The sequence below is a fragment of the Rhinolophus sinicus genome, chromosome 17, assembly GCF_057876585.1.
Source record: "Rhinolophus sinicus isolate RSI-liver-muscle chromosome 17, RSI-T2T, whole genome shotgun sequence".
Classification (NCBI taxonomy): domain Eukaryota; kingdom Metazoa; phylum Chordata; class Mammalia; order Chiroptera; family Rhinolophidae; genus Rhinolophus; species Rhinolophus sinicus.
The window spans coordinates 112,511,515-112,533,927 of NC_142517.1; the positions used below are offsets into that span (position 1 = coordinate 112,511,515).

Here is a 22,413-nt window from a genome sequence, read left to right on the forward strand (position 1 = left end):
GTGTGGTCCTGTTTGGGTTCATTTTGTTTGGGACTCTCTGTACTTCCGGGTCTTGTATGTCAATTTTCTTCATCAGGTTAGGGAAGTTTTTTGTCATTATTTCTTCACGTAGATCTTCAATCCCTTTGCTCCCTCTCTTCTCATTCTGGTATTCCTATGTATCGAATGTTATTGCCCTTGATGTCTCAGAGGTCTCGTAAATTATCTTTACTGGTTTTTATTCCTTTTTCTTTTTGTTGTTCCGATTGGATTTATTCTGCTGCTTTATCTTCTAAATCACTGATTTGATCCTCTGCTTCATCTAATCCACTGTTGATTCCTTCTAGTGTATTCTTCCTTTCAGTTATTGTATTCTTTATTTCTGACTGAGGTTTTTTTCATGGTTTTTATGTCCTTCTTTATGCTTACTATCTCTTTGTTGAAATTCTCACTAAGTTCCTTAAGCCTTCTTATAATCTGTGTTTTAAACTCTGTCTCTGGTAGGTTGGTTGCCTCCATTTCATTACTTCCATCTCTGGAGGTTTCTCCTGTTCTTTTATTTGGGACATGTTTCTTTCTTTCCTCATTCTGGTTGCCTCTGTGTGTTTGCTTCTACGTATTAGGTAAATTTCCTAAGTCGCTCAGTCTTTGCTAGGTGAACTTATGTAGTATGTGTCCTATGTAGTCAAATTACACAGTCTCCTTAGTCTCCTGTGTGTGTATTCCAGGAGTGTCTCTCTGTGTTGTGCATGTTCTTCTGTTGTAGTTGAGCCTTGATTGCTTTTGGTGTGTCAGTGGGTGGAATTGACTCCCAGGCTGACTGAGAACTGGTTATGCCCACAGTGTATGAGCTGCTGTGTGTTGGCTGACCCCTCCCTCAGAGGGGGCTTCACCTCTGTGTGCTCTTGTGCCTATTGAGACCCCCCTTAAGGTGTGTTGCTTGTGGTGCTAACCAGGTAGTTCTCTGGTGTGGTCTGAAGCTGGCCTCTGGGTGTGTTTTTTCTGGTGTCTTGTGGGTTGCGCTCCCATGCAGGGCAATTTCAGCCTTGCCTGTTATCATCCTGTGGCTACCTGGTAGAAGCCTTAAGGCTATATGTGGTTGGCTGCTGTGTGTTGGACCTAGAGGCATATGAGGGTGGCCTCGCTGTGTACTGTGGCTAGCTTCCACCACTAGTGGACCTGAGACTGCTTAGCAAAAGGCCCAGGGTCCCCTAAGCCCATTGTCACCCACCAGCTGCCTCTTTCAATGCTCAGGCATTGACAGAGGCTCCTCTTGTGTGTGTGTCTGGCTGGTTGACCCAGTGCTGAGAGTGCCAGTGGTGATGCCGCAACAGCTGGATGGGGTGGAGTTCAAGGGAGTCACAAGATGTGACTGGTGGTTTTTACAATGTTAATGCAGATTCAGTTTTTATACCAGTACCTCACCTGTGACCACCTTGCACAGCAACCCGAGAATACCGTAGTGAACCACCACCTCAGGCTTGTAAGTTCTCGAGAACTGCCTCTGACTGGGTGTGGTGCTGCTTTGGGGTCACTGGCCACCACCAAAATATCCTCAGGCTTTGTGGGGGTGGGGTCAGCCATCAGACACCCAGAGTGCCCCTGGCAAGGTAGCTCTAGGTGGGCTGGGCAGGTTTCCTAAGGTGTGGTCAGTGGTTTCTGCCAAATCAGTGCAGTTTCTGCTTCAGCACCAATAACCAGCCTGCAAAAAGGTGCTGAGAACTGCCTATCTACATTGCAGTGCAGGTCTTGGCCTAACGGCCTCCAGCAAACACCACCACAGGCCCTCCACCTCCCACCCACCCCCACCCCTCACCCTTCCACCCCTTGCTGCAATCCATAGCCCGTAGGGTGGGGCCAGCCGCCCAGCAGTAAAGAGTTTCCGGGCGAGATAGCACCAGCTGTGCAGAGGGTGGGGACCCAGGGAGTCACTGAGGCAGTGCATATGCGTGAATTCCACCAGACCAATGCACTCCCAGACTTTGCCCTGTGGGGGAGGGCTTAACACTGAAAAGATGGCCTCCCCTGTAGGCCACACGTGTGCAGACTCCACAGGGACAACAATGGCCCCAGTCCCTCCAGGTCCCATGCCAAACGCACTCAGTTCAGTCCTTCCCCACACATCCTTGGGCCTCCCGAGCTGCCACTCCCTCTGCCGGAGACCAGGTGGGTGCCCGCCAACGAGCAACTCCATGTGCCAGCTCTACAAGGGGGTGTCTGGGTTTCCAGCCACCTTCGGCCCCACCAGGAAGGGCAGACAGAGTCCTTGCTGATTTTCACTACCAGATGCTGTGGAAATTCCTCTTCCCAGCACAGGACCCCTGGGCTGGGGAGCCTGGCGTGGGGCTGGTGGGTCCCGCCCTCTTCAGGGGTGGTGTCTGCCACCGAGGTGTCCCTCCCAGCATTCAACCTCTCTCTGTGGGTTTGGGGTCAGCCTGTTTCGGTTCTCTGCCCCTCCTGCCACTCTCAACATGGCCTCTTCTTTAAATTGTTAGTATAGGGGCTCTGTTCAGCTAGTGTTCAGATGCATCTTGAGGTTGATTTTTCTATCATTTATTTGAAATTTTGGTGTGATCCTGGGATGCAGCAGGCATAGTATTTACCTAATCTGCCATCTTCCCTGTATACCTCCTGACATCTTTTCTGTTTTTAAATCCAGTCTGATAATCTGTCTTTTGATTGGATTACTTAATCCATTTAATATGATTAAATAATTAAATAATGTTATCATTGATATGGTTGGAATTACATCTGCCCTTTAATTCTTTGTTTCCAATATTTTTGCTCCTCTATCCTCTGCTACAGCCTTCTTTTGTATTTAATAGATATTTCCTAGTGTGCTATTTTTATTTTCTTAGTGTTCTTTTACTATATATTTTCAAAGTTTTTTCTTAATGGTTATCGGAGAGTTACAATCAAATTTATATCAATTTAGTTCAGATTAATATCAACTTAGTTTCAATAGTATACTTATACTTTATTTTAGTGTGATATGGTTTTCTTTAGTTCTTTGAACATATTTAAAATTGTTAATATAAACTCTTTGTCTAGTATGTCCAATTTCTGGGCTAACTTGGAGACAGTTTTTATGGATTGCTTTTTTTCCTGTGATGGGCTGTACTTTCTTGTTTTTCCAGTGTCTCACACTTTTATATTGAAAAGTGGACATTTCAAATAATATGCTGTGGCAATTCTGAAAATCATATTTTTCCTCTCCCCATGTTTTTTTGTGTTTGCTGTAGTTGGTTTTTGTTTTGTTTGTTTAGTGTCGTCTTTGAACTAATCCTACATAGCTGGTGTTCTTTGTCAGCTGTGGCCACTGAAGTCTCTGATCAGTCAGCCTAGTGGTCAGTTAATCATTGGACGGAGACTTCTTTAAACACCTTTGAACAAATAAGTCTCCCAGTCTTTGCTGAGGAGGGGTGTGTGTGTGTCTGTGTGTGTGTGTTGGGCGTGCATTCAACACTCAGCCAGGTTCTTCCTTAGCCTTCACTTCCTGTTTGCACAGAGCCTCAAGTTCAGACAGAGGTGAGATCTTAAGGCCCTCTCAGATCTTTCTAGAGTATGCATACACTCTGAGCATGCTCATAGCTCTATGCCTGAGCATGGCCTTCTAGAGTCCCAAGAATATTTCAGAGCTTTTTAATGCCCCTATGGACATATCGTTTCCCAGCTTTTCCTCTTAAGCTTTTTGATTAGTCTATTATTTGACCCAGCTCCTATTAATTGCCTATAATTTTTCTCAATAAACGCTCCCTGGGATATGGCTTTTCACACTATATGTGCTCAGAGTCTGGTCAAATATAGACAGCCTTGCAAGTAGGGTCTTCCAGGGAAACACCAGCAGTCAAATAATGACAGTTCTCTGGCAACAGGGCTTTGAAAGAACTCCAGGCCAGTTCTGCTCCCTTAAATAGCTACCAGGCTGCTGATTTTCACTGCAAATGTGAGTTGTTATTTTTCAAGTCTACCATGACTAGAACAAGATAAAATACTACCAAGCTCATCATTCTTACCAAGATTCAGCTGTTTCTCTTGAATAAGCCTTCCCCGGATTTCTGCAAGTCTTTGGTTAATTTCCAGAGTTCTAAAAAAGTTCATTCTGACAATATTTGCCAATTTTTTCATTGCTTTTATAGAGAGAAATTTCAGAAGTCCTTATGCTACCATTTTCACCAACAGCCACTTCATATTTTGCATTCTACTCCACAGTATATCCAAGTGTTTTAATATAACATTATTTGATTTTTAATTATTTAACATGGAATGAAATAGACTCTCTATGAAGATACACTGAGTCTATTCTGGGACTTCACACCCATCAGCATACTCCTAAGAAGCATAGCTCATTATAACATTCTAATTATATGTCTCCAGACTGTAACCTCCCTGGGTGTAGAACCAAGTAGCCTTCATGTCTGTCAACTATGCCTAGGGCAACGTTGAAGTAGAGTGATTGCAAATATGGAGCCAAATGAATGGTCCGTGTTCTTATTATTTATCTCAATGTCCCAACATTGGGAAGGATAGCCCAATAACACCTGAAGAGAATGCCCACATAACGCAACTAGACTCTGTTCAGTACTTATTCCAAGATCTGACATAAACCTCAGTCATTCCCAAAATGCACGTTCTCTGCCATGTGCTCAAGAGGCTTCCTAGTGGGAAACATCATCCTGAAATTCTAGGTTAACAGCCTCTGATGACACTAGAATGAATAAAAGCTTTCAAAATAAATAAAATTCAGTAGATTAGAGAATGACTATTTCCATAGGCATTTCTGTTACAGTATCATAGCTTCTTTCTCTGATCTCAAATAGAAACTGCTCAAAAGAACAATATGAATGGTGAACTCCAATGGCTTACCACAATGCAAATACATGTGTTTTTAAAGATTATAAAACCAGTGAGAACTGATCCTTTATGTTCAGCTTTGATGTTGTTGAACATTATACATATATATTAAATATATATAGTGCATATACATTATATATTATGCTATATATGCGGTGTGATAAAAAATACAGTGAATGGGTAGATACCCAGGAGAGGGATTGCTGGGTCATATGGCAATTCTATTTGTAATTTTTTGAGGAACCTCCACACAGCCTTCTATAGCGGCTGCACCAGTCTGCATTCCCACCAACAGTGTATAAGGGTTCCTTTTTCTCCACAGCCTCTCCAACACTTGTTACTATTTGTCTTGTTGATGATAGCCATTCTGACTGGGGTGAGGTGATAGCTCATTTTGGTTTACATTTGCATTTCTCTGATGATTAGTGATGTTGAGCATTTTTTCATATGTCTGTTGGCCATCTGTATGTCCAACAGAGAAATGTTTATTCAGGTCCTCTGCCCATTTTTTTAATTGGGTTGTTTGTGTTTTTGTTGTTGAGTTGTATGATTTTCTTATATGTTTTGGATATTAGCCCCTTATCAGAGGTGTTGTTTGCATAAATCTTCTTCCATTTGGTTGGTTGCCTCTTTATTTTGTCGATGGTTTCTTTTGCCATGCAGGAGCTTTCTAGTTTGATATAGTCACATTCATTTATTTTAGCTTTTACTTCCCTTGCCTTTGGAGTCAAATTCATAAAATGCTTTCTGAACCCAAGGTCCATAAGTTTAATACCTATGCTTTCTTCTATGCAGTTTATTGTTTCAGGTCTTATGTTTAGGTTTTTGATCCATTTTTATTTAATTCTGGTACACAGTGTCTAGTTTCTTTTTTTTTTTTTCAGGTGGTTTTCCAATTCTCCCAGCACCATTTATTGAAGAGGCTGTCTATTCTCCATTGCATGTTTTGGCTCCTTTGTCGAAAATTATCTGTCCATATGTATGTGGGGTTATTTCTGGGTTCTCAATTCTATTCCTCTGGTCTGTGAGTCTGTTTTTCTGCCAACACCATGCTGTTTTGATTATTGTTGCCCAATAGCTGAAGTCAGGGAGTGTGATACCTCCAGCATTGTTCTTTTTTCTTAAGATTGCTTTGGCTATTTGAGGTCTTTTATGGTTCCCCCCTTGTTTCAGACACACTTATCCCATCATTCTTGTCACTTTCTGAAGCAGTTCTGGAAGTCTTCTTTCGTGAGTGTCTTTAGTTGTGCTGTCGTGGCTGCTTCGATGTCCTGAATTGATTCAAAATGTTTACCTTTCATGGTCATTTTGACTTTGGGGCAGAGCCAGAAGTCTCACAGTGCCAGATCCAGTGAACAAAGTGGATGAGGACACACCAAATGTTTTTATTTGACACAAATTTCTGTACCAGAAGCAATGTGTGACAGGGAGCCTTTCCATTGTGATCGCTAAATATGGTGAATGCTGCTGCTGAGTGCCATCCAACAGAAAGGCAGGGATATTCAATACGGGAAGCAGCATGTCAAACCTTAGTAACAGTGTGTGATAAGTTTCAACTTGTTTGGTGCTGTCCATCAGGTGTGAGCAATGGTTGAGATAAGGTGTGTTTTAAAGTGTGCCGTAAATCATCCTTCACCATGACAATGCTCTGTGTCACACATCGCTTCTGGTACAGCAATTTCTGTCGAATAAAAACATTATGATGTGTCCTCATCCACCTTATTCACCAGATCTGGCACCGTGTGACTTCTGGCTCCTCCCCAAAGTCAAAATGACCATGAAAGGTAAACGTTTTGAATCAATTCAGGACATTGATGCAGCCACGACAGCACAACAAAAGAGGACTTCTAGAACTGCTTCAGAAAGTGGCAAGAACGATGGGATAAGTGTGTTTGAAGCAAGGGGGAGTAGTTTGGATGGGATTAACAGCAATGTGTCTTTTACTGTAATACACTTTTTTGTTTAAACATTCACCGTATTGTTTGATCTCACCTCGTATAATGACAACATATATATATATATTTATTATACATATAAAATTCAACAACATATATACTCATACATACAGAGTTCTTTTACCAGTCATTTCAAATGCATGGTGGTTAATTATGGTTAAAATGTCACAGTTTCCTGACCACTGTAGTGGACAGGTTGGTATATGCGGTGACTCAACAAGGGGAGCTGTCTTCCTATCTGCCTGGTGGGAGTTAGGGTTTGCCTCCCACTACATGATGGAGGAGGCCCGGCCCTCTCCGTTCTCCCCCCTGGCAGCCAGGGAGGTTACGTAACTCAGGCTCAGCTGACTGTTTCTGCCCTTGTCACTGAACCAGGAGATGATCCCCAATGAGGAGCTGCTATCCCGCTACCATGGTAGTGGGTGTTTCCTGGCAGCAGTGTTAGAAGCGAAGCCTCTCGGGGTGGCTTCTGGGACAGGGCCCTTGATTCCTGCCCACTCTACTTGACGCCTTCCCAGCCTGCCCCTGCTACCTGCAGTACTCGCCAAACACACCCCCACATTCTTCCACAGCCAAGGCCACATGCACTCCATCCCTCTTGGAATTTTGACCAGTCATTTTTATTATAAACAATCTTATACATTTTCTTAGTGATTAAGAACCAAGAACCCACTTGAGTAGGATTTGTGATCAGAGTTTAAGTGGCAGTGATTTGAACCTTTGGAGAAAGTGAGTTCATGACAAGTTTCTGTGTAAACACCCCAACATACACATACATCTTCTAGATCCCAAAAGCTTTTCAGGACCCCAAATGCTTGCATCACTAGTCCCTGCCTGTGCTTATTCCTTCTGACCTTCCTCCACAGCTCAGGTGTCAAAGTCCTGCCTCAAGGAGACCTTGCAAACATCGCCACATCTGTCCACACTTGACAGTCATTGTGCTGCTGGGGGATGGGACCCTGGGGGACTCAGTGCTCATTGGGTGGCTGGGAACAAGCTGCTTTCCTGGATGCAAGAGAAAGCGTCTCCCTGATGCATGGTTATGAGATTTCCAAAGAAGAAAAGAGCTGATGATAGGAAAAATGAGCTTATTTATGTGCCTGCCCTTTCATACCCTCCAAGATCTAGTCCAGCGGTAGGTCAGCAGAGCCAGGACTGAGAAGGGAGGCCCAGGAGCTGTGAGGTCCTAGAGACCTTGATGTGAACCTGGAAGAGCTCTCCCGGGACTTGTCCTAAGGGTGGAGGTCAGAAGCTCTTGGTTCCTGAAGAGAGAGTTGAGCAGCAGAGGCCAGGAAGGCCAGCTGTCACCAAGATTCCAGGTAAAGGGAGCATGTCTCTGCAGTTAGCTTATGTGTTTCCAAACAGCAGGTTTTCTATTTCTATATTTTTATTTATTAAATTTATTGGGGTGACATTGTTTAGTAAAATTATATAGGTTTCACATGTACATTTCTATAATACATCATCTATATATTGCATTGTATGTTCACCACCCAGATGTGGGATATAAAACTGAAAGCAACAAATGAACAAGACAAATAAAAAAACAAAAACTCATAGATACAGACAACAGTTTAGTGGTTACCAAAGGGTAAGGGAAGGAGGAAAGGAAAAATGGTTTTCTATTTCATTCTCATCTTTTGCCTTAATAAAAAGCACAAGCAACAACCCCACACATACCGTCTGCCTGATCATGAAGATCACTGAGGAAGACACTGCCAAGAAATTCTGTAACCACTTGACTACTGTGAGTCATTCCAAAGACACAAGAAATGCTGCCAGGACCAAGCATGCCACACAAACCTCCAGTGCTCCTGAAATCTGCTTGAACACAAGCAAGTTTATGTTGCGGGGTGAGAGCTAAGAGACCTTGAGAAGTCAGAGATAGCACAGTTATAATGAAAAACTTTAGAAATCTTATATGAACCCCCAAAATAGAAAAACAGGAAAGAGCAACAAGACACTCAAATTTGATGAATTTAATACAATTTACAAGTTCAATTTGTAATATTTATTTATTGTGCTGCTGAAGTGGTGGGATCCTGGAGCCGTTGGTGGGAGGCCTACAAAAAGGTTACCAGGTGAGCCAGCTCAGCTGTGACCACAGAAATTGTGAGATAATAAAGGTGTGTTGTTTTAAGCTGCTATGTTTTGGCTTAATTTGTAACTCAGCAATAAAAAAAAAACTAATGCAGAGATAGTCTCTATTATGACCGTCATGCAAAATAATATTTTCTTTTTAATTTTTTCCATTGTTGAATTAATATACACTCTTTAAAAAAAATTTAGTATCAAAGACAAAATCACCAGTTTTGTCACCATGCAAATGCCATCATATTATAATTTGATCCTTTTTTTTTCTTCTACTTAGAGGGTTTTTTGCCTCGTTGTAATTAATCATTCAGTATATATCTTTTTCCCTATTTTTTCCCTTAACATTTTTGGGTTTTAATGTTCATCATTATTAATTTTACCCCAAATGCACCTATGAGGTGTTCTGAATTCAAGACAGATTTCTCATTAATGACCTTACAGCAAACCTGCTTGTGCCTGTTTGCCCTCCTTGCCCCAGTTCTTACCCCTGAGGACATGACGAGAGCCAGATGGAAAACCTCCAGTGAGCAGAAAACCCTCCTGAGCCAAGCAATGGAGAACAATGGGTTTGGGACCCCTCCTCCCAGAAAGGAGAAGACACTTGCTCCTTGGAGACTATATGGCAAGAATCCTGGATTCACATTCTACCTTTCTGCAAAGTAAATAACTGAGGGTTAGTTGTCTCCAAGTCCCCAGGTCTCATCCCCCAATTGAAATGTAAACATAGAACTGTGGAGTTAAGTAAAACTCTCTAGAGTTCTCTCACTATCTTTACAGTTGTAAATTGACTTTTAAGGCCTGCTTTTAGCCCAGTGTTATGACTAAATGTTCGTTCTCCTCCAAAATTCACATGTTGAAAGTCCTAACCCACAATGTGATGGTATTTGGAGATGGGCCTTTGAGGGGTAATGAGGGTTAGATGAGGTCATGGGGATGGGGCCCTTGTGGTGGGATTGGAGCCCTTCTAAGAAGAGACACTAGAGTTTGCTCACTCTCTCTCTGTCTCTCTCTCCCCTCCGTGTGAGGACATGGCTGGAAGGTAACAATCTGTTAGCCAGGAAGCAGGCTCTCACTAGGAACCAAATCAGTCAGCACCTTGATCTTGAAATTCCAGCTTCCAGAATTGTGAGAAATAAATGTCTCTTGTTTAAGCCACCAAGCCTATGGCATTTTGTTATAGTAGTCCGAGCTGACTGAGACACACACGATTCCAAGTTTCAGCAAAATTTATTCAGAAAGTCTGCAAAAACATCAAATATTTTCTCTACATTCTACAATATTATAAAATAATGCTATTTTTCTTACAAGCCCATAGTGCTTTTGAGAAACTTGGTCTTCAAGATTTCAAATACTGGACAGCCAGTTAGCTTAGTGGTTAGAGCGCAGCGCTCATAACACCAAGGTCGCTGGTTGGATTCCCACATGGGGCAGTGAGAAACAACAGCTGAGCTGCTGGTGGCGGCCGGTTGTCTCAGTGGTTGGAGCACAGTGCTCATAACACCAAACTCACCGGTTTGATTCCCACACGGGCCAGTGAGCTGCGCCCTCCACAACTAGGTTGAAAATAACAACTTGACTTGGAGCTGATGGGTCCTGGTACAACATACTGTTCCCCAATATTCCCAAATAAAAATTAAAAAAAAAAAAAAAGATTTCAAATACCTCTTTAGAATTGACCAGAGAAACATAAACAGAACTAATAAAAGTTTACCAAATTTCAAAAACATGGCTTAATAATCTGTATATATGTAATCTACATAGAAACATACTGTTTTAAAAAGTTTCATAACTACATGTGGGGTACATATCATTACTTTCCACTTGGATGTCAAAATATCATCCCTGGTGTTGCTACTGAATAATCAGTGTTAAAGTATAAACAAATGAACAAAAACCAAATGAACAAAATGAGGTTCTCCCCTTGGCCATGCATTAGAATCACCTGGGGAGCTTCTTTTGGGACAAGTAGCTCTGGGGGTTGCTTTTCGGAGGGCAGAGGATGCTTGAAAAAAAAGGAAGTAATAGAACCTCCAGGAACCAGACAGCTTTGTCACTGGCACCTTCCACCTCTTCAAGGCCACAGAAAGATCCCAGGAGAGAGGCTCACAGATGGATGGTGAATCTTGCTGGGCTCCAAGCCTCAAGCACTGTGCCTGTACAGAGTGCTGGGGGGTGCAGGGCAGGGAGGGTGGGTTGGGTCAGCCTGCCTGGATAGGGCGTGGGACAGAGTGAGAATCACTCCCAGGAGGGAACAGTGGTGACTTGCTAAGAGTGCCCTGAGGAGAGAGGGCAATGGCAGTGTGGGAGACCGCTCTCAGAGTGAGAAGAGCAGGGAGCCCCTGACGGAGGGCAAGTGGCAGGCCTACATGAACACACCTCGCCTGGCGAGGCTCCAAAGCTCTGTAACAGAATAAAGGCATCTACACTGTGGTCCATCGCTGTGGATTCAGGAGCCCTTGGCTTTGTGCTTCCACTGGGGCCCAGAGATGCCAGTGATCGCAGTCCCCTCCTGGGCCCTGAGACCAACTTTCCCTGGCTTTTCCCACCCCATTCTGCAGGAGGGTTCTGGAAGCCCCCCAGCAAAGGAGCCCAGCCTGTAGTCCAGGTCAAAGTGCCCCATCGTGATTGTTTTAAGCAGAAGCCAAGAAAGCAGAGAGATGTCTGTGGGCTTCGGCCTCTGCAGTTAGGCCGCCTTTCTGCTCTTGGTCCGACAACCCTACAGTTAGTTTCCTTGTGGCAGAATTAAAAAATATTTTAAATATTCAAAAATTACCAACGTTGGGGATATAATGTACAGCATGGGGAATATAGTAAATAATATGGTGATAGCATGGTACAGTGTCAGATGGTTGCTGGACTCGTCATGGTGATCGCTCCTTTAGGTATGTGTAAATGTTGAATAACTATGGTGTACACCTGAAACTGATAAAATATTGTATATTAGCTGTATTTGAATACAAACCTTTAAAGAAATTATCAATGCCTGCGCATTGCCCAAAGCCAATCAGTCCCCAGGGAGCAGCCCCAGGCTCAAGCCATTAACTTCCCAACTCTATCCCCTAAACTTGCCTCACTGAGATGCCAACCATTCAGCCAGCAGGCATTCATGGAACGGCTAGGTGCCTAGCCCATGGGGACTTTGGACCCATACTTAGAAGAGATTGAGAGAACATACTAATCACTGGCTTAAGATAGTCCTACTACAGGTTTTCAAAGTATAGTCCAGGCCACCTGGAAATCCACAGACCCTTAGGGGAGCCCATGAGGTCAAAATTATTTTCAAAATAATACCAAAGTGTTACTTGCCTCTTTCATTTCATTGGCATTTGCACTGGTGGTACACAAACAGTGATGGGCATGGCCACTGGGCCTTTGCACGACTCACGCAGTGGCTCCAAACTGCAATAGTGCTTACTTGATTCAGTTCCTCTTAAGATTCTCCTTGATGAAGCAGTAAAAGAATATTAGTTGTATTAAGTTCAAGCTTGCATGGAGCCCCCTTTCGCACAGCCAAGTGTGATGGCTTCTCAAAGACGGTACCTGTGGGACTGGGTTGTGAGCCAAGCTGGACATTTCGTTTCATGGACTACCATTCTTCCTAGAAAGAATGAAATCCCAGTTTACTTGAGAGAATGACTGACAAACAAATGATGATTATTCAGATGGGTATTTGGCAGACATTTCTTCAAAAATGAACATGAGCCTGTCATTTCAAGAGTAACAATGGCAGTGTTTGCTGCCAATGATAAAATTCAAGCATTCAAGCAAAAATTAGAATTTGGAAAACTTGTATCTGCCATCCTGAGCTTGACAGCCTCTGAATATTTGAAGACTTTTCTGATGAGATCGGTGGCAATTATATCAAATTTGATCTTTTGATATTGTATGGTGACACATGCCAATATTTATATGAGTTTACTGGGAAGACTGCACAACACAGTGAATCATCCCAGTAACCCAGGCATGACATTATATGTGCGGGTAAGAGACCCATTCAAAATGCAGATTAGACCAGTCATTTAAGGACGAACAGAAGAAAATGATTTCAGCTCCCACACTGAAATTAACTTTTACAAGAAGAGAACTTGTCACACTTTGGTACAGTACAAACAAGCAGATCTACAGCTACCTGAAAAGACTGTGAAAGAAAACACACCACCCTATCCCAGCTACATATTTCTTCAGATACTTCATTCAGAACCACCTATGGCAACACCCTGACTGCACAGGCAGACAGGCCAGTCCAGCTCTTTCCAATATGCCAGACACTAGAGACGTGCAGAAATGTAAAACAATGCCACTCCTCTGACTACATTTATTTTTGAAATGTGGTTATTTTTCATATTATTAAAAACATGTTATTTATATTCACATGCAATGGCTTTATTTTTTAATGAATTAACAAATTCTGAAACTGAAAATTCTCAATTTCAAAGAGTTAAATATTGATAGATACAATCCACATCAACAGAAGCTCCTTGGGGTCCTCAATAACTTCAATGACTGAAAAGGGCTCCTGAGACCAGAGAGACTGAGACCTGCAGCTTTGATGCAGACACATCCATTAGGCTGGTATAGTTTGGCCTGCCTCACACAGGCCCTACTGCACCCTGCTGCTCTACTTTTTCCATTTGCTCAAGAGCTGTATGTTTGTGCCAACCTTGTGCCAAGCATGGTGCCGATGGCTGCACATCCATTCGTGACTACACACAGCAAGGGCTGGAAGCCCAGGTGGGCCATTTTAAGGGCTCAGAAATGGAAAAGTGGAAGCAGCTTGTCATGCAGGGTGTCATGTGGGGTCTCTGGCCCCCTCCCCACATAAGAACGCAGGATACGGTGAGGCCAAAAAGGAACACCCACGGAGCCATAGATAGGGGAGTCATATCACTATATTCTCGCTGGCGGCATCCGCCTCTCACAATCCATGCTTGCTAGCTCAGCCACCATCTTCTTGCTAGCCCCCACTTTTTCTCTTTCTGCTAGTGTAGCCACAGCAGTTATATTAGTGATCAGTGGCTCACTGGTTACAGCTGTGGCCAACTAGCCACAGCTGATGGCCATCCAATCAGTTGATGGCCATTTACTACCCGAGTGAGGACCTTTCCACGTGAGGGCGAGAGCCTGGAAACTGCACTCCTGGCTCTGTCCCCACAGACAGATAGGAAACCAGGAAGTGCTCAGACCCAGCTGGAGGTTGGGTGTAATGCAGGGACTCAGCTCCCGCTCCCCGCACAAGAACACAGGATATGGTGAGGCCAAAAAGGAACACCCACGGAGCCATAGGTAGGGGAGTCATACCACTATAGTCTCCCTGGCAGCTGGGTTGGAGACACAGGAAGCAGGAGCCACACTATCCACAACCTGCCATCCACTTCTCTCTCTGCCAACCAACCTCACTTGCTAGCTGCAATCCGCTGTGCTAACTGCAATCCGCTCTTGTTAGCTCAGCCACCATCTTCTTGCTAGCCCCCATTTGCTGCTAGCGTAGCCACAGCAGTTATATATTAGTGGCCAATGGCTCACTGGTTACAGCTGACGGCCAACTAGCCACAGCTGATGGCCACTCGATCACAGTTGATGGCCATTTACTACCTGAGCCAGCACATTTCCACGTGAGGTGGAGAACCTGGAAACTGCTCTCTGGGACTCTGTCCCCACACAGCTCTGAAGAGCAGTCTAGGAAACTTGAATGAAGGACTCCATGTTCACCCCCACAGGGTAGGTAACCTGCTCATTCTATTATCACTTTGCCAAAAAAGCCAAAGGGAAAGAGACTATTTGTATTAGCATGCCGCCTCTTCTGATCAGGTTTTCCTGGAAGCTGTGGGGCTTGCAGCAGTCATTTCCACTTTAGTGAGATATACTCAGGTAAACTCCTTATGGCTTTTTCTCCCGAGAGCAGCTGACTGGAGGAGTGGGTCTTTTGCTGCATGCACAGAAAGGTAGATCGCCTTAGAGACTGCAGCTCCTGAGGCGAAAGCAGAAGTGACAGGATGGTAGAGGACACACTTTGAAGCAGCTGAGGATACTAAGGGCCAAAGAATAAAAGCACTCAAAGAAAAGAATTAATGCTTTTAAAATTTCTGTTTTCATTTCTAACATGCTAAGTATCTATAGATATCACCCATATCAGCTAAAGTTATTTAGGGTCTCTTATAATTTTAGGAGTTTAATGAGCTCCTGAGACCAAAACATTAGAGAATCACTCCTCCATGCAGTGGCCAGGCACCCTCAGTCTCACTTTGGCACCGGGATTACTCATCACCTTCACCTTGAACATCTAAAGAGGGGAGATGTGCTGTTCTAGGTGTGACAGGCGAGTTGTCTGTCTGCCCCTGAATTCCATCATGACAGGCCCATCAAGGCACGGGTGCAGGAAAGCTGTTACTGAATTCCTGGCTGGTCTGGCTATCACATGTGGAGGGCAAGAGAGAACAGCAGTGTTTCCAAAGAAGTGAGGGCTGGGCTTGCAAAGGAAGGGACAACTGCTCTGCATCTTCAGGCTGTTTCTTACACAAAGGACCCCAGAAATGATCCTGCCTTCAGAGCACAGGTGACTTCACTGAAAAAAAAGAAAAAGAAAACTCACCAAGAGACCTGGGCCTGCATCCTAATCTAGCGTGTCCCAGGAGAAGGTAAAGGTGGTCCCTGTTCCCCTCACCTTGGAGAGGAGACCACCACAGGTGGGTCAGGGCACTTGAAAGGCTGTGAAATACAGCATATGCTCCAGGTGCCCCAGGGCATGGAAAAACCAGCCCCACTGAGCCGGGCATGCTGGGTTGGACTGACGCCACCGAGGCCGCTTCCCACCTCTGAGGTGTGAGATCTCTGCCAAAGATCAACGTCCAATTGGTTTGAAGAATTCCTGGAAGTTTTGTAAACCTGGGTACATGACTCGATGTACCTATGTATTCTTTCGTTTGTCTAGAACACTTTGTGTGTATCTTCCTCCCCTGTGTGGCAGGCCAAACTCAGCCCGGTCTGCATTCAAATACCAAATGTTTGAAAATCAGGCTTGGCTCCATGGTGTACGATCGAGAAGGACTGACCAGGACAGGTTGAAGGCGGCAGACAGAGACTCAGAGACAACTTTCAGAGGTCACTGAACATGCAGCAGCAACACAGACAGGGTTCCTGACTTCTCAAGGGCCTGCCTCCTACCCTCCATCCAGGCCCGGCTGTTAGAAGAGGCAGCCCCTTGGCCAGGGCAGTGCTCCAGGATGTGGCTCCTAGAAGCATCCACTCAAGCTGGGAACCACATGTGCTAAACAGTCTCCTTCTCCACAAACAGCAGCTCCTCGCAGCCCTCATGTATAGCCCAGCTTGAGCTGTGGTCTGGAACAGTGGGCCCTCAGCCTCGTTGTCTTTTCTTCTCCTCTTCCATCTTCTCCACAAGGAAATCTGGTTCAAAGGCCCTCTGCAGAGCTCTGGCTTCCCACTTTCTTTAAGCAGGGGCAATGCTTAGCACTCCCATGCTGCCCGCTAGCCACCCTTCCCAGCTCCCAGTTCTCTCATACGGAAATGGTCATTTTTCCAGTGCTCCGCCCAGCCACCGTGTGCTCTGAGAATCACCCTCCCAGGACCCTTTTCTGGAATCCTGGGCAGCAGAGCCTCTTCCCACTCTGGGCCAGCCTGGGCCGAGCCTGCATGCAGAAGCCCCTGGTGCTGGCCTCTGGGCTCGCTGGTCTGTGGCCTGGGCCTGTATGCCTGCCTTGCTCACAGCTCCTACCCAACCAAGCCCCGAGCTCTATCTTTTGTAAATTCACCTTTTGGTGGTGGGGGGGAGGCAGTCAGGCACAGGCCTGTCCTCAGGAGTGTCCAACATAGTCCACAGCCAAACCTAAACTTTTCTCAAAGCAAGTGAAAGAAGGCTGAATCTTTTAAACTGGCTTCTGAATGTTTTTATTATTGGCAACCAGATCTCACTGGCAATTTTTCAAGATCTTAAAGCCAAGTGCATTTTCCCTTCCATTCTTTTCTTAAAAATATCCCCAAGAACGGCACCATGGCGATGCAAGACAATGTCCTTGTTAGGAGATGCGTGCTGAAGTGCTCAGGGGAGAAGCATTGTGATGTCTGCAACTGATTTTCACCTGGCGCATGCGCGCGCGCGCACACACACACACACACACACACACACACACACAATGAGAAAGAGCCAAGCACGTGTTAACTGGCAGTGGATCTAGGTGAGGTAGAAATAACTGTTCATTGTACTAGACTTTTAATGTTTCTGTAAGCTTGAAACTTTTCAAAATTAAATTTGAAGGGGAAAAAAAACTAAAAATGAATCCCACAGTTCCAAGATTATCTCTGCCAATCTCTTGCCAATAGAAGTTGGGCTCAGGGTCTATCCGCCAGTGTCTCTGTGAGCCCATCTGCCTCCTGGAGCCTTTCACAATTGCTCCACAATCATGTCATGAGACAGGGAACTCAAAGCCCTCTCAGTCTCCAGCTTTCCACAAGGCAGTAACTCTTTGGTGGCTTTAAAGTGCCTCCTCGATGGCTGGAGCTGTTCTGCTTACAATAACAATGTGGACTTAAGAGACTGACCAGGGCTGGATGACAGCTTACCCCAGCACTGGCCTGAGACGGCCCAGCCAGTAGCCCCATCTAGTGGTGGGACAGGGGCAGCAAGCAACTCCCCTATGGGCATTGTACCGCTGCCGTCCCCATTCTTTCCCACTTATCTCCCCCTCTAACCCACTCTTCGTCAGCAGTTTGAGAGACAACAGGCAACATAGAAAGAACATGGGCTTTGGAGGCAGCCAGTACACAGTAGGTGCTCAGTCAAACCTGTTGACTACATAGACGGCTCGGATCCAAACCTAGACGTGTGACTTATCGTCATATGGTTTTGAACAAGCTATGTAATATTTCTGAGACCCTGTTTTCTGATCTGAAAAGTGGGGATAATGAAAGCATACTGGGAGTGGTGGTGAAAAGGAAGACAGAGCACTGACGTGGAAGGTCCTGGAACACAGCAAGCCTCGTGAAGGCAGCCATTCCTCAGCCTCGGCTGTGGTTGCCCTGCAATACATGGATCAGAGAAGTCCCCAGGCCTCCAAGGAGACCGGGAAGTGGAAAGCATCGTGGCCCTGCCCTGTGCACAAAGACTCGGGGTGAGGGCTTCAGATGGGATCAGAGTGGGGAGAGCGGCGTTCTCCGCATTTCCACACCAAACCTGGCAGAGCTCCATACGAAGGGCAACAGGAATGCCGCAGGATTGGCAGCGGGGCCTTGAGCTCAGGCTGCCCACAGAGGCCCCACCTGAGGCAGAGATGGGGCTTGCTGTGCAACAGCAGCCCAGGCTGTGGGGAGCAGCCAGGTGGCGGTAAACCAAAACAAGGTGTCACGCTGGGGGGGGGGCATGCGGGGTCTCTGGTCCCGCTACACGCATAAGGATGCAGGATATGGTGAGGCCAAACAGGAACACCCACAGAGCCATAGATAGGGGAGCCATACCACTATAGTCTCACTGGCGGCTGGGTTGGAGACACAGGAAGCAGGAGCCACACCATCTGCAACCCGCCATCCACTTCTCTCTGCCAACCAACCTCACTTGCTAACTGCAATCCGCAATCCGCACTCCGCCACGCCACACCACACCACACTTTGCTAGCTTAGCCACGGCACTTATATCAGTGGCTAGTGGCCACAGCCGATGGCCAACTAGACACAGCTGATGATCATCTACTACCCGAGCCACCACCTTTCCATGTGAGGCCGAGAGCTTAGAAACTGCTCTGTGGGGCTCTGTCCCCACACAAGGCTTCAGGAGAGCAGCAATTCCAGAGGACTGCTGCAGGCACGTGTGCAGCCACCTAGGACACCTGTAGTAGGGAAAATGCCCACAGTCACAGGACGCTGAGCAGTGAAGTGTGAGGATCAAGGCTGGGTTGGTCTGAAGCTATCAGTTCCATACAGTTTTGCCAACAACTTGCATGAACATAGGAACTGTGGTTGTCAAAATTGTGACCCAGTCAACATACAAGTTAACAAAAGCAGGATATAAAAAAAGATTCAACTGGCAAAACAACAGGCAAACACCCACAAAGGTAAAATTTGCAGGGACAAAATGCAGGGGTGGAAGCATGATAGTAAAGGGTGGTTCGTGTGGGAGGAAAAGTGGGGTTAAATTTTTCTCAGGTTCCAAGAGAGCTAATGGGGTGCTGAGAAGGTTAATCACATCCTGGCTGGATCACTGAATATATAATGCCCATGACATGGGAACACTGGCCAACCTAACCTTAGAGCTGGCCACGTCACAGGATTTCCCTGTGTCCCAGGCCAGCTCTGTGGACCACACAGTAAGAGAACGTGGAGACAACAGGTGGAGCACATCCAAACGAAGAAACAAGAGGCCATGGTGGCGAAGGGTCTAAAAGACATAGCACAGGACTCATAGCTGATAGAACAAGGCTGTTTACCTTGGAAAGGAAAAGACTTGATGGCGACACAAGACAAGTATCTTCAACTGTTTACTGAGAGGTTGCCATGTGCCAAGGGAGGAGATCCACTCTAGGACACAAACTTGGCCTAGGTCAGGGGAGACTTTCTCTCAAGGGTTGTTCCAGGACAAAGAAGCTGGATTCCCTGGGTAGCCACAAGAAGGAAGCAGGTAAGCCACATACTTAGAGCTCAGAGGAGCCAGATGGGGCAGAGGTGGGACCAGACTCCCTCTGAGTCTTTCAGCTCTAACATCGCATCATTTTATGAGTCATGGAAGCTTAATCTAACCTATTTTAAAAGCCGATATTCTTTTTTTACATTTTGTTTCAATTACGTTGAGATACAATATTATATAAGTTTCAGGTATACAACATAGTGATTAGACATTTATATAACTGATGAAGTGATCACCCCAGTAAGACTAGTAGCCATCTGACACCACACATCATTATTACAATAATATTTCCTATATTCCCTATCCTGTACTTTACATTCTCATGACAATTTCTATAACCAGCAATTTGTACTTCTTAATCCCCTCCCCTTTTCAAAACCTATACTAACAATGTCCCTCCAACCTGGCAACCATCAATTTGTTCTCTGATCTACCAGTTTGCTTCTGTTTTGTTTGTTCATTTATTTTGTGTGGTTTTTTTACTCCACAAATAAGTGAAATCATATGATATTTGTCTTTCAGTCTGACTTATTTTATTTAACACAATACCTTCTAGTCCATTCATACTATTGCAAATGGCAAGAATTCATTATTTTTTATGGCCAAGTAATATTCCACTTATAGATGTACCACCGTTTCTTTTATTTTTAATTTATTTTTAAAATTTATTGGGGTGACAATTGTTAGTAAAACAGTAAAATTACACAGATTTCAGGTGTACAATTCTGTATTACATCATCTATAAATCCCATTGTGTGTTAACCACCCAGAGTCAATTCTCCTTCCATCACCATGTATTTGATCCCCCTTACCCTCATTTCCCACCCCCAACCCCCTTACCCTCTGGTAACCACTAAACTATTGTCTGTGTCTATGAGATTTTGTTTCTCATTTGTTTGTCTTGTTCTTTTGTTGTTTTTGGTTTATATATCATATCAGTGAAATCACATGGTTCTCTACTTTTTCTATCTGACTTATTTCGCTCAGCATTACACTCTCAAGATCCATCCATGTTGTCACAAATGTTCCTATTTCATCTTTTCTTACCGCCGAATAGTATTCCACTGTGTATATATACCACAACTTCTTTATCCATTCATCTATCGAAGGACATTTTGGTTGTTTCCATGTCTTGGCCACCGTAAACAAAGCTGCAATGAACATTGGAGCACACGTGTCTTTATCTCTAAATGTTTTCATATTTTTTGAGTAGATACCCAGGAGAGGGATTGCTGGGTCACATGGCAAGTCTATTCGTAATTCTTTGAGAAACCTCCACACTGCCTTCCATAACGGCTGCACCAGTCTGCATTCCCACCAACAGTGTATGAGGGTTCCTTTTTCTCCACAGCCTCTCCAACACTTGTTATTATTTGTCTTGTTGATGATAGCTTTTCTGACTGGGGTGAGGTGATATCTCATTGTGGTTTTGATTTGCATTTCTCTGATGATTAGTGATGTTGAGCATTTTTTCATATATCTATTTGCCATTTGTATGTCCTCTTTGGAGAAATGTCTCTTCAGGTCCTCTGCCCATTTTTCAATTGGGTTGTTTGTTTTTTTGTTGTTGAATTGCATGAGTTCCTTGTATATTCTGGATATTAGCCCCTTGTCGGAGGCACTGTTTGCAAAAATCTTCTCCCATTCAGTTGGTGGCCTCTTTGTCGATGGTTTCTTTTGCTGTGCAGAAGCTTTTAAGTTTCATATAGTCCCATTCGTTTATTTTAGCTTTTACTTCCATTGCCTTTGGAGTCAAATTCATAAAATGTTCTTTGAACCCAAGGTCCATAAGTTTAGTACCTATGTTTTCTTCTATGCAGTTTATTGTGTCAGGTCTTATGCTTAAGTCTTTGATCCATTTTGAATTAACTTTGGTACATGGTGACAAACACCAGTCCAGTTTCATTCTTTTGCACGTGGTTATCCAATTCTCCCAGCACGATTTATTGAAGAGGCTGTCTTTCCTCCATTGTGTGTTTTTAGCTTCTTTGTCAAAAATTATCTGTCCATATTTATGTGGTTTTATTTCTGGGTTCTCAATTCTATTCCATTGGTCTAAGTGACTGTTTTTCTGCCAATACCATGCTGCTTTGATTATTGTAGCACTGTAGTACAAGCCAAAGTCAGGAAGTGTGATACCTCCATTATTGTTCTTTTTTCTTAAGATTGCTTTGGCTATTTGGGGTCTTTTGTGGTTCCAAACAAATCTGATGATTTTTTGTTCTATTTCTTTAAAAAATGCCATTGGGATTTTGATGGGGATTGCATTAAATCTGTATATTGCTTTGGGTAATATGGCCATTTTAACCATGTTGATTCTTCCAATCCATGAGCATGGAATGTTTTTTCATTTCTTTGTGTCTTCAATTTCTTTCAAAAATGTCTTATACGTTTCAGCATATAGGTCTTTCACATCCTTGGTTAAGTTTATTCCTAGGTATTTTATTCTTTTTGCTGCAATTGCAAAAGGAATTGTTTTTTGTATTTCTTTTTCTGAGATTTCATTGTTAGTATATAGGAAAGCAATGGACTTTTGTACGTTGATTTTGTAGCCAGCAACTTTACTGTATTCGTTGATTGTTTCTAATAGCTTTTTGGTGGAGTCTTTAGGGTTTTCTATATAAAGCATCATGTCATCTGCAAAGAGTGATAATTTAACTTCTTCATTCCCAATTTGGATGCCTTTTATTTCTTTCTCTTGCCTGATTGCTCTGGCAAGGACTTCCAACACTATGTTGAAAAGCAGAGGTGATAGGGGACATCCCTGTCGTGTTCCTGAACGTAGAGCAAAGGGCTTCAGTTTTTCTCCATTAATTATGAGATTAGCAGAGGGCTTGTCATATATGGCCTTTATTATGTTAAGGTATTTTCCTTCTATACCCATTTTATTAAGTGTTTTAATCA

General features: G+C 44.2%; 1 protein-coding gene across 12 annotated transcripts in view; it reads right to left on the reverse strand.

Moving 5' to 3' along the window:
- Positions 1-10,090: 10,090 nt before the first annotated feature.
- The window catches only part of ERCC3 (ERCC excision repair 3, TFIIH core complex helicase subunit), a 77,497-nt gene continuing 65,174 nt past the window's right edge, over positions 10,091-22,413 (reverse strand). For 4 of the 12 annotated variants that reach the window (XR_016019865.1, XR_016019866.1, XR_016019864.1 and 1 more), the window contains one exon: positions 10,091-12,480. The gene's annotated coding sequence lies outside the window, so the exon portion shown is untranslated. Of the gene's footprint in view, positions 12,481-19,312; positions 19,479-22,413 lie in introns of all 12 variants that reach the window. The other 8 variants (XR_016019873.1, XR_016019870.1, XR_016019869.1 and 5 more) reach the window with 6 other exon arrangements.